The sequence below is a fragment of the Diceros bicornis genome, chromosome 6 (genome assembly GCF_020826845.1).
Source record: "Diceros bicornis minor isolate mBicDic1 chromosome 6, mDicBic1.mat.cur, whole genome shotgun sequence".
Classification (NCBI taxonomy): domain Eukaryota; kingdom Metazoa; phylum Chordata; class Mammalia; order Perissodactyla; family Rhinocerotidae; genus Diceros; species Diceros bicornis.
Window position 1 is genome coordinate 55586378 of NC_080745.1, and position 11150 is coordinate 55597527.

General features: G+C 42.1%; 1 pseudogene; it reads left to right on the plus strand.

Moving 5' to 3' along the window:
- The first annotated feature begins 459 nt into the window (after positions 1 to 459).
- On the plus strand, positions 460 to 6496 carry LOC131407608 (interferon-induced protein with tetratricopeptide repeats 2-like; annotated as a pseudogene).
- Positions 6497 to 11150: the final 4654 nt, after the last annotated feature.

The following is an 11150-nucleotide window of genomic DNA, read 5'->3' on the forward strand; positions in this document are numbered from 1 at the left end:
AGAATGTACATTCCAAGGACAGGGGAGGGAGTGAGGAGCCTCCAATTGCCCAGTAGACAAATAGCAAGGTCAAGAAAGTGCTCAACTAATGAGGACGAAGAAAGACTACAGTAAACAATGAAAAATGCTGTGGATTATTTTAAGAAAGTTGTCGAGCTGAATATTAACCTTCCTCATGCCGGCTTGGACCTTGCCTGCCTCTCGGTCATGACAAGTCAGTATGATGAGACGGAGTATTACTTTCAGAAAGAATTCAGTAAGGATCTGACTCCAGCAGAGAGACAAATGCTCCATGTGTGGTACGGCAACTTTCTGCAGGACCAGAGGATGTCTGGTCCTGCCATCCGCCATTACCTGGAGGGCTTGAACAGAAACGGGACAGTGACTGAGAAGGAAAAACTGATCATAAATTTAAGAAGAACTGCCAAGAAATAACTCTCTGAAAAGGCCTCAGACGCTATGGGTTGGCAACTCTCCAGATTCATTCGTGAACTGATAGAAAAGGGCACCCAACAGCTGACGGCTCGGAGAGAGGACTGGATGCCTGCTGGACGATCCAGCCTCAGACCCTGGCCGATTTGTCTCCCTGCATCTCTGGCTGGGAAGGGCAGTAAGGAAATGGTAGAGGGTACAGGTGGGGCCAACCTCCCAAGAGCAGAAGGCACTAGAAAGAGTGTATAACCAGGCTTCTGAGCTTCAGAGAGAGAAGAGAGAGCGCAAGAGAGAGGGGTAGGAGGCCTGTTTGGTGTTCACGAAGGGGAGGGAAATGGGGATTCAGAGAAGCCGCAACTCACAGAAGCAGGGCCCAGTGGCTGGGCTTTTCATTTTGCTGTCTCTTTTTACAGGTTCTGAAAATTCTCTCATCTAGATCTGGAAATTCAGAATCACTTTTGCTCTGGCCTATAGATATTTTGAGCAAAAGCTCCTTTGAGGGAAAGCACTTGCTTTGGGACTATGTGATTCGGATCTATTCTCAGTTCGCGTCATCCAGATTCCCAACACTCACCCAGGGCCTTGCACAAGGCCTGGCACCCAGTAGACACTGCATATTTGCTGAGTGAATGAGTGAAGAGAATGCCTTTGATGAATGGTCCTCTTTCCTTGCTCCTTAAACTCCAGAATGAATTCCACATAAGTCAAAGTTTTAAATGTTGAAAAAATACAAGTCGTAAAATTACCACAAGAGTTCTTGAGTGAATTTTTTTAATCGTGGAGTCTAGAAGTTCTAAGTATGAAATGAAACACAAAAGGCATAAAATATTAATAAACTCAACGACATTAAAAACATATTGTATAGAAGAAACCTTTAGAAAGTCAAAAGATAAATGACAAACTTAAAAATATTATTTCAACACTTCACTTGGTAAAAGATTAACTTCCTTAATTCTGAAATACTTCCTGTTAATCAATAAGGAAAAATCAACTCAATTGAAAAATGGACAAATTCAGGAACAGACAGGAAATAAAAACTGCTTTTAAACATATGAAATGATTATCAACATCACTCCTATTAAGAGCAAAGCAAACCAACACAACAAGGGAAACCATCTCAGGGCAACAAAGAAAACACCTTTATTAAGAGTATACTAACAAGGATGTGGGTAAACAGGCTCATTGTACATTGCCATAGAGAGAGGGTAAATTGTACAGATGGAGGGAATTTGTTGCAGGCCATCAAGTTTACACAAATCTTTGCACCAGCAATTCTACTTATTAATTTATCTGTATTTGTATATGCATGTAAACACATGTACATGGACGTTCATGAAGCTTTGTTTATAACAACAAGGACTGAAAATGCAAATGTCCATGATTAGGGGACTCATTGATTTAATTTTAATATTTCATACATAGAAAAACCATGCAGTTATTGTAAAAAATAATAAGGCAGTTCTAAATGTAATAATATAGAACACTATCTCTGAAAAATATTAAAAAATAAAAAGTGCAGAAGAGTGTGTACAGCACGCTAACATTATTCAAAAGAAGGAAGGAAAGGCAGGAGGGGAAAGAAAAAAAGGCATATCACAAAGATGTAAATATTTGGGGAAGGATATAGTCCCTCTGGAGTAGTCTCTAAAGAGGGAACTGGTTAGCTGGGAGTCTGTATGGGAGGAAGGCTTACTTTCGACTGTATATCTTTTTGAATTTTGAATGCAATGTTAAGGAGTCTAAAGAAAGGTGCAAAGTCTGCTTGGAAACTGTGAAGGACCCAAGCAGCTTTGCTTCCAGAGACCTGGAGAGGCAGCTGATAAGAGAGGTGGAAATGTTCCTACTGCCAATTTTTCAAAGAATCCAGAATTCATATACATGCAGAGAACACATAAACATTTCCACACATTTCCTCTGACTACCCTTGCTGTCCCTTGTACCTTTATGTGGCCTTTTTCACCTGTCTTTTACCTACCAATGCTTCCTTGATAATCTACTTTTAAAACTCTTTTTATTCTCAGAATCAAACATTGACAAGTATTTGAGGCATTCTTTGAGGACACTAATGTTTTGAATAAATGCTCTCCTAAGGGATACTATGAATAATGGACAGGGGTCTCTGGGACCAACAAGGTAAAAACAGGACCCCCACCCCATGGCAGAAGAGGTCAGAATAAGAGAGTAAATGTCAAAAAGAACCTCCCAGAGGATGGAGCCAGGGATGTGGTGAACCAGGGCAAGAGAGTTCCCATCAGAGAGCAGAATCAGGGTCTAAATTAGAAACTTCCACCATTGCCACCATTAGAGGATCTTCAAAATGCCTATCCAGCAGAATTTCGTCATTGCTACCAACTCGTGGCCTCTGAGGTGCCTCCATGTTCCCGTTTTTCAATTTGGAGTGTGTATTATAGTTATCATGCCCCGCCATTGCACGTGGTTCACATGAATTATCTAGTCTTTTAGTGTTTTTATCACCAGGTCACACGGAGTCACATCCAGACTAGTGGGGAGAACAGTGCATCACCCAGAGAGAGATCCCTGATCATGAGCTGGTACAATGATTGCTTTGACGCTGGGTTGACTCCCTTGGGAAAGGTCTGAGTATGCTCTGTGTTTGGGAAGAAGGGTACATTGTGGATATTTAGGCCCAGAGTAGGATACTCTGATAGAAATACCTCATGGCCCACCCAAACGAGTCTTCCCACTTCCATAGTATGAAGTTATCATTGGCAGGGGGGCTTCCCAGTTTGGAACTATATTTCCCAACTTCCCCTTACATTTAAGTGGTCCATGTACTAATTCTTCCTAATCGAGTACGAGTAAGAGGAACGTGTGTCACTTCTAGGAGGAGAAGTAGCTGTACTTTCTCTACTCTCCATTCTTAGGCTGCAGAGGACGGTAGAGCCACAGGATGGAAGAAGCCTGTGTCCTTGAATCATTGCATGGAGGAAAACTGCCAGCTGTCCGTGAACACCACCCTTGGACAGTTCTGTGAGGAAGAAATAAACCTCTTTACAGCGTCATTTATATTGTTTGAGTTTCATTGTTATAGCTGCTAGCCCCATGATAAGCTAGCCCAACAAGAGCAATATTTCTTCTCTTTTGAACACGTTCCCAAACCTCGATTCTCCCCAACTCTGAAATATTTTGGGTCTGGTTTAAACTTTTCGGCTCTTTTGGCCATACAAATATCCCTCTGTACAGAAGTCCTATCGCTTCTTCCTCCGGAGTATCATGCCAGTTTCTCACTATGGTCAAAGGATAAAGAGAAAAAGAGAATCTGACATGGCAACCCAATGACAGTGACCACTACCTGACAACACTATAGTTAAAGCCCCACATTACAGCACAGACCACTTTTAGGTGATGGTTCTTGGCCCTAGAAGTAAATGCCATTCCTAGATGGTAGTGGTGGCAGTAGTAGATGTAACTGGGCATTTATTATGTACCAGGCACTGTTCTCAGGGCTTGACATATGATGGTCCATTTAATCTTCATAAAATCCTATGTGGTAAGAATTAATATTTAACTCCCATTTTACCATGAAGAAATGCAGGCATAGAAAGGTTTCCAGCTCTATCACTTACCAGCTGTTAGACTTTGGCCCCTTTCTTCCCCCCATATATAATTCCTCTTACCCTCTCTAATTGTTCTTTCATTCCATGGCATTTATCACACACTATCTAATTTAATTTTTTATTATTGTATCAGTTGACTTGGACTGCCGAAACAAAATACCACAGACTGGGTGGCTTAAACAACATAAATTTATTTTCTCACAGTTCTGGAGGCTGGAAGTTCAAGATTAAGGTGTCAGCAAAGTTGGTTTCTGGTAAGGAATCTCTTCCTGACATTTAGAGGGCCACCTTCTCCCTGTGTCCACACATGGCCTTTCTTCTGTGTGTGCTCAGAAAGAGAAAGAGATAGGACACCAGTCCTATGGGATGAGGGCCCAACCTTTATATCTCATTTACCCTTGATTACCTCCTTAAAGGCCCTATCTCCAAATACAGTCATCTTGGGGGTTATGGGTTCAACATATGAATGAGGGGGTGGGTGGACACAAATCAGTCCATATTATGTTTATTATCTTCTTTTCCTGCTAGAATATAGCTCCATGACGACAAGGGTCTTTGTGTACTGATGTATCCCTAGTGCCCAGAATGGTGCCTAGTATATAGTTGGTATTCAATAAGTATTTATCAGAAATGTGAATGAATGATTGAATGCAACAAATACTTTCAGTGTTATAACAAAGACAGGGGTCCAAATGGCCCCAGCATAAGTTTACTTACGGGATCTGATCATCTGCTTAGGACTATAGAGAAGCAAAGTGATTTAACCCCTATCAAGTTCCAGAAGACTGTCCAAATGCAGTTTAAACAATTAATGTTGAACAGAAATAGTGTTGAATTAACTTTAATAAAAGGAATAGGAATAGGAAACTGGCAATTGCGAGCTACCATCTAGATAACTGGCCACCGCCTCAGAATCCCATTGACCCTCTGAGGCAAGCCATTTGGCCGAATCCTGACAACCAATATGTTAAAGTCCTCCTGGCTCTGAAACATCACAAGACGAGTGAAGAAGGTGAAGAGGAGGTTAGCGGAAGAAGCTTTGGAGAAAGGCCTGCATGCAACAGATGTGCTTCACAGTGCAGCAAAGCTCTATCGAAGCAAAGGTGCCCTGGACAAAGCTATAGAACTGCTTAGAAAGGCTCTAGAACGAGTGTCAAACAATGCCCACCTGCATTACCATATTGGGTGCTGCTATAGGGCAAAAGTCCTCCAAATACAGAAGGTAGGAGAGAATGAAACGTATGGGAAAAGAGAGAAGGTACAGGAACTAATAGGACAAGCAGTGGATCATTTAAAGAGAGCTGATGAGATCAACGGAAATCTCCCCGATGCCTGCTCCTACCTTGCCTGCCTCTATGCACAAGCAGGTCAGTATGAGGAAGCAGAGTATTACTTCCAAAAAGAATTCAGCAAAGAGCTGACTCCTGTAGCCAAACAAGTGCTCCATCTGCGATATGGCAACTTTCAGCGGTACCAAATGAAGTGTGAAGACAAGGCCATCCTCCATTTTATAGAGGGTGTGAAAATAAACCAGGAGTCCAAGGAGAAAGAAAAGATGAAAGACAAGCTGAAAAAAATTGCCCAGGGCACTTTCTAGAAATGGAGCAGATTCTGATGCTTTGTCTCTCTTGGCGTTTCTTCAGGAGGTGAATGGAGAATCGGGGCAAGCAGGTGAAAATTCTGAGGGGGCTTTGGACTCTGGAGGCCTCTTCCCTTCAGCATCTTTAGCTGAGGAATGAGGAACTGGGACATGGTGCCCTCAGGGCTACTGCTGGAAGGGAGCTGAAACCCCGCCAGCAAGTTGGTATTCAAAATATTAACAACTGGGGTGGCATAGACATGGACTAAGACACTGGCCTCCGGACTGGATCAGGGATATGGAGAACATTGCCAGGCCAAGTGTGAACACTTGAATTGCTCAGGGCGTTCTGGGAGAGGCACTAGATTGGGACAGGTCCTGGGGCTTGGTAAGGGGGCTATTTCCCAGTGGACTTCTTGGGACCAGTTTGCACGGGGACATTTGCTTAGTCACCTCCCACGCGTGGGGTTTGTTTCTATGTTGATAGAAAGCAGCCAGATTGCTCACATCGGTAACACTGTGGTCCATTTTTGCAATGTTTTTCCATCCTTAGAGTCATTTTAGATCCTCTACAGTTCGGCCCTGCATAGACACAAATGTCCTGTGTCCATCCAAAGGCTAGGGGACCAAAGCTTAGATAGGACTGGGTGTCCCCTCTCTCTGACTTCTGCCTTCTTCCCCCTCCTCCTCCTCACACAATCCTCAATCTAGACTCCCCTACACAACATGGGTTCAATTGTCTCATTAACTGAGGTGGGAATGTAGTTTGAAAATAAGAGCAGAGAACAGGTCAAATCTGGAAGGAACACAGTTAGGAGAAGCAATGGGGTCCAGGCAACCACAGTACCATTTTGCAGGAGCCACACGGGGAAATTTCACCTCTTCTCTGCCCTCCCTAGAATCATAATACAGCAGGTGAAGAACAAAAAAGAAGGACTCAAATCTTCAGGGAAACTACAAAATTCATGATAGGCTTGAGGCAAATGGGATTTTCTAGGTAAATACTGCATAGCCTGCAACATCAAGGTCGGTGTGAACCAAAACAGAGTCAGCTGACCCAGCATGACATCAGCAGCCACCCTCTGGGTTGCAAAATGTTTGCCTCTTAGAATTAGCTTAGATTTAAATGGTAGTTACCAGGGCCTGAGGGGTGGGGGAATGGGAGAGATGTTTAAGGGTACAAACTTGCAACTAGGAGATAAATAAGACCTGGAGATCTAATGCACAGTATAGTGATTACAGGCACACTGTTGTATTATAATCATGAAACTTCCCAAGCGATGAGATCTTAATTATTCCCACCACAAAAAAGAGATGAGAAATATACGGCATAATAGAGGTCCTAACTATCGCTACAATGACAATCATATTATAATACATAAACGCATCAAATCAACATGTTATAACCTTAAAATTACACAATGTTATATGTCAAGTATATTTCAATAAATTTAAGTAGATATTAACATTTTATTAAGCAATTAAAACATTATACTATAAAATTCAAGGTGTTTGTATATTAAAAATTCCAACTACTATCATACAGTTTTATGTCATTTTCTGTTTCTATTATAAAGTGTTGTGTGCACTTGAGATCATCAGTATGTACAGTATGGATTTCTGAAACAAAGTCATAGATTTCATTAATAAATAACTTAGATGTGATGGAACATAAATGGTGTCCTGGATTTTCTGAAATTTTGCTGTACCTTAAGTCTTCCAGACTCAGCTACTGATGAATGAAATGTTACACTGGGTACGAACTGGCTCCGTATAACCCAGACTGGTCTACCATCATAACCACTGAATAGAACAAACAGTTTTTTCTACAACCTTAAGAGTGCAGGGGTACAGCTTACACCCCGACCTCCACCATCATGCACCCCCATGCACACAAACAGCCTGCCCCCACAGTGACAGTGGGTGGACTGCTGCCCTTCTCTGTTAAATCTTGTTAACATCTTGTGCTTCTGGCCACATTCTCTGTCCTCTTCTGACCTCCGAAATGAGAAGTGAGCAAGTGTGGCCCATTCTGTTTTATGCCCCATTCTGGAGGCAATCTAAATGCATGTTGCAGAGTTCTCCCTATTAAGTACAAAATAGAGACACAAAACCCTGAAGTCACTCTTGTTTTTCAAGAGGGCGCTGGTGGAAAACATAATTCACACCAGTTGCAAAGGTAGACTCACTGCTTTGGATTGAATTGGACAAGTGTCCATCTCAGAGGAAGGTTTAGCTCACTTTGCCTGAGTAACTTATTATTGGATCTGGTGCCTGGGGAGGAAAACTAGGAATGTTCTGAGTGGAAAGTAAGATGGGCAGGTACACTGACCCTGAGAGAGGACCACTGGCACCTGTAGAGGGCTAAAGAAGGTACACCAAGTGTATGTAATCTTGTCCCTACATGTTATGCCACCCAAACCCTTGCTGGAACAGGACCCTGAAAGGAAAAAGGAGGAAAGGGTAGGGACGAGATGTATGACATATTATACTTGATATTTAATCGAGGACTTAAAGCTAACAAAATTGATTGGAAAACAATAAAGAAAATTATGTATCTAGCTCATGTTTCCTGAAATCTCTCTATCAGGGATAAGAAATGAGCCATATTAATTGGAATGACTGGAATTCCCTGGCTCTTAACCACATCGCCCAGTGCAGGACATTTGACTCCCCTCATATCCTCACCCAGGTAAATAACAAGCCCCCAACAGGCATCTCCTAGGTGTCGATGAACAAGTCTGTCAGAATCATCTGATCACATCTGCTGTTGGTACTGCTCCAGCACCCACACCCATCAATGTCCTCTGCCCACAAAACTGCTGCAATATATCTCATCATTCTCTGTATTTGATTGCCACCTGGAGAGTACCGACATCCCTGCCAAAGATGTTCTCAAGCATATCAGCGCCCATGAAGGAGGGAGGAGCATTTCTCTCATTCCTGTCAGGGTTCCAATTAGTACTAATTATTTCTCAGCCTCAGCGTCCTCAGTGCAAGATTCACCAGCCTCTGATAGTAGCCCCTTTTCCATAGAGCTCAAACATAGTCCCTGGGGGCAGCCGACCTTGAGCCAGGCTCTACTTTCATCTTTCCTCTCACCTCATGTCAACTGACTGCACAATCCGCATCCAGTAGGACCAGAAGCATGGAAGTGTTAGAATCCTGAAGGTAAACACAAATAAGACTGTGCTAGGATCCTTACCACGTGCACCACCAAACCTTGGAGGCCAACCTGGGAAATGTAGGTTTCAGCTAGAGACCATATACTCCTGTTTCCTCCCTTCCTCCACTACTTCCCCCATCATTTATTTTGGGGACGGGAGTAACTTAATTTGACTAATTAGAAATTGTCCGTATGATTTACAGTGCAGCTGCCTCCTTGCTGGTCATCTACACCTTGTTGGGAGGCTGCAAACAGGGAAACTGACTAAAATCCTTAGTGTAAACTGGCACAGTGACTTGGGAAAACAGTCTGGCACTTCCTCAAATGGCTAAGCATAGAGTTACCATATGACACAGCAATTCCATTCCTAGGTATATACCCAAAGAGAAATGAAAACATATTCACATGAACTTGTATCTGAATGTTCAGAGCAGCATTATTCATACAAGTCAAAAGTGGATCCATCAACCAATGAATTGATATATTAAATTAGGTATATTCATACAATGGAATATTATTTGCTAATACAAAAAAATGAAGTACTTACTGATACATGCTCCAACAAAGATGAACCTTGAAAACATGAGGCTAAATGAAAGAAGCCAGGCACAAAAGGTCACATATTAGATGATTCTATTCATAGGAAATGTCCGGAGTAGGCAAATTTATAGAAACAGGAAGTAGATTAGTGGTTGTCTAGGGCTGGGAGAGATGGGAGGATAGGAGGTGATAACAAATGGTTTTGGGGTTTCTTTTGGGGGTAATGAGAATGTTCTAAAACTGATAATGGTGACAGTTCACAGCTCTGTGAAATGCTGAAAGCTATTAAATTGTACACTTTAAATGGGTGAATTGTATGGTATGTGATTATATTTCAACATAACCATTAAGAAAAAAGAAGGAGCACTCTTGTTTCACGTATATAGAAAGCAAGAAAGCAAGCTTTTCTTTCATCGTCTTTTTTTTGTGTGTGTGAGGAAGATCAGCCCTGTGTTAACATCTGCCAATCCTTCTCTCTCTTTTTTTTTTTTTTTGCTGAGGACGACTGGCCCTGGGCTAACATCCGTGCCCATCTTCCTCCACTTTATATGGGACGCTGCCACAGCATGGCTTGCCAAGCGGTGCGTCCGTGCGAGCCCAGGATCCGAACCGGCGAACCCTGGGCCGCTGCAATGGAGCACACGCACTTCACCGCTTGCGCCACCTGGCCGGCCCCTCATCTCCTATTTTTAACTCTAAGTTTGTTTGCATTGCATTGTGCCATTCTTCTCACTAGCATTTTCAATACTCTCATTGCTTTTACACTCAACAGATATGTTAGAGAAATTCTGTATTCTATTTTCTGAACAGAGTATCAGTATGAAAATCTGGTCCCACATGATTTTATTTTTAAATACCCATACCCAGGAACCATTCATCAGCCAATTCCCACAAAGGAAGAGTCCAAATGCAGAAGAATATTAGACTCTATGTGTAAATCTAAATCTGCATGTGCACAGTTTTAGAGTACTATGAATTTCTTAACATGCAGAATGTTATTGAAACACCACATGCAACTGTTGCAAATACCATGCTAATTCATGTGTACTTCTTGAGCCAGGCGTTAGAACTAGAAGAGAAGCAAAAAAAAAATGGGCAGCTGGTGCTACTGTACTGGAAAATAATTCTTCATTAGGCAAGAATCTATTACATTCAGATTGAAAAGAAGGCTTTGACCAGCGCAGTAAATTTTCCTTATCTCTGATCTAACCACTTCTGTTGCTCAGATCTCTGCACTCCAAGCAGTGTCTGTCCCTAAAACCCGCATCCTCACAACACATGACACAATTTCATGAAACTTTCATGACACAATTTCTTTTTGTTTTGAGCTAAGTCAAGAGATAGAGATACATTTTCCCTGCGCTGGATGTTCAGGGTTTCAAGTCCAACTGTGCCAGGATTAAGCAACGGACTCTGAGCAAGAGAGATGCCATGTGTTCTTTTAAAAATTTACATTTTTTTGTGTCTGTGATATGTGGTGCCCTCTAAAGCACAAGACCACTGGTAGGGGTTCCCCTTACCTGGGTGTAAGGGTGGTATTTATACCTTTTATAGTATCACAGTATTTATACCTTTTAGCAAGGTATGTCACTTTATTACTTCCAGGATAAATTGTGAAGGAAGACAGCCCATCAGAATTACAGATTTTTCCAAGTTGCATGTTACTTTCAATGGACATAACAATCTCTAACCTCAAAGTATATTATGATACTCCAGCTGATGGAAAAACCACGTGTCAGTTGTGTTACACAGGAGTCTCTGCTTTCTGCAGCTTCAGAATGGAGACAGCCTTTCTCCTATCTAACTGACAATTACTTCCTCATCAACTCAGCTATGAGAACAGTATGAAAACTAT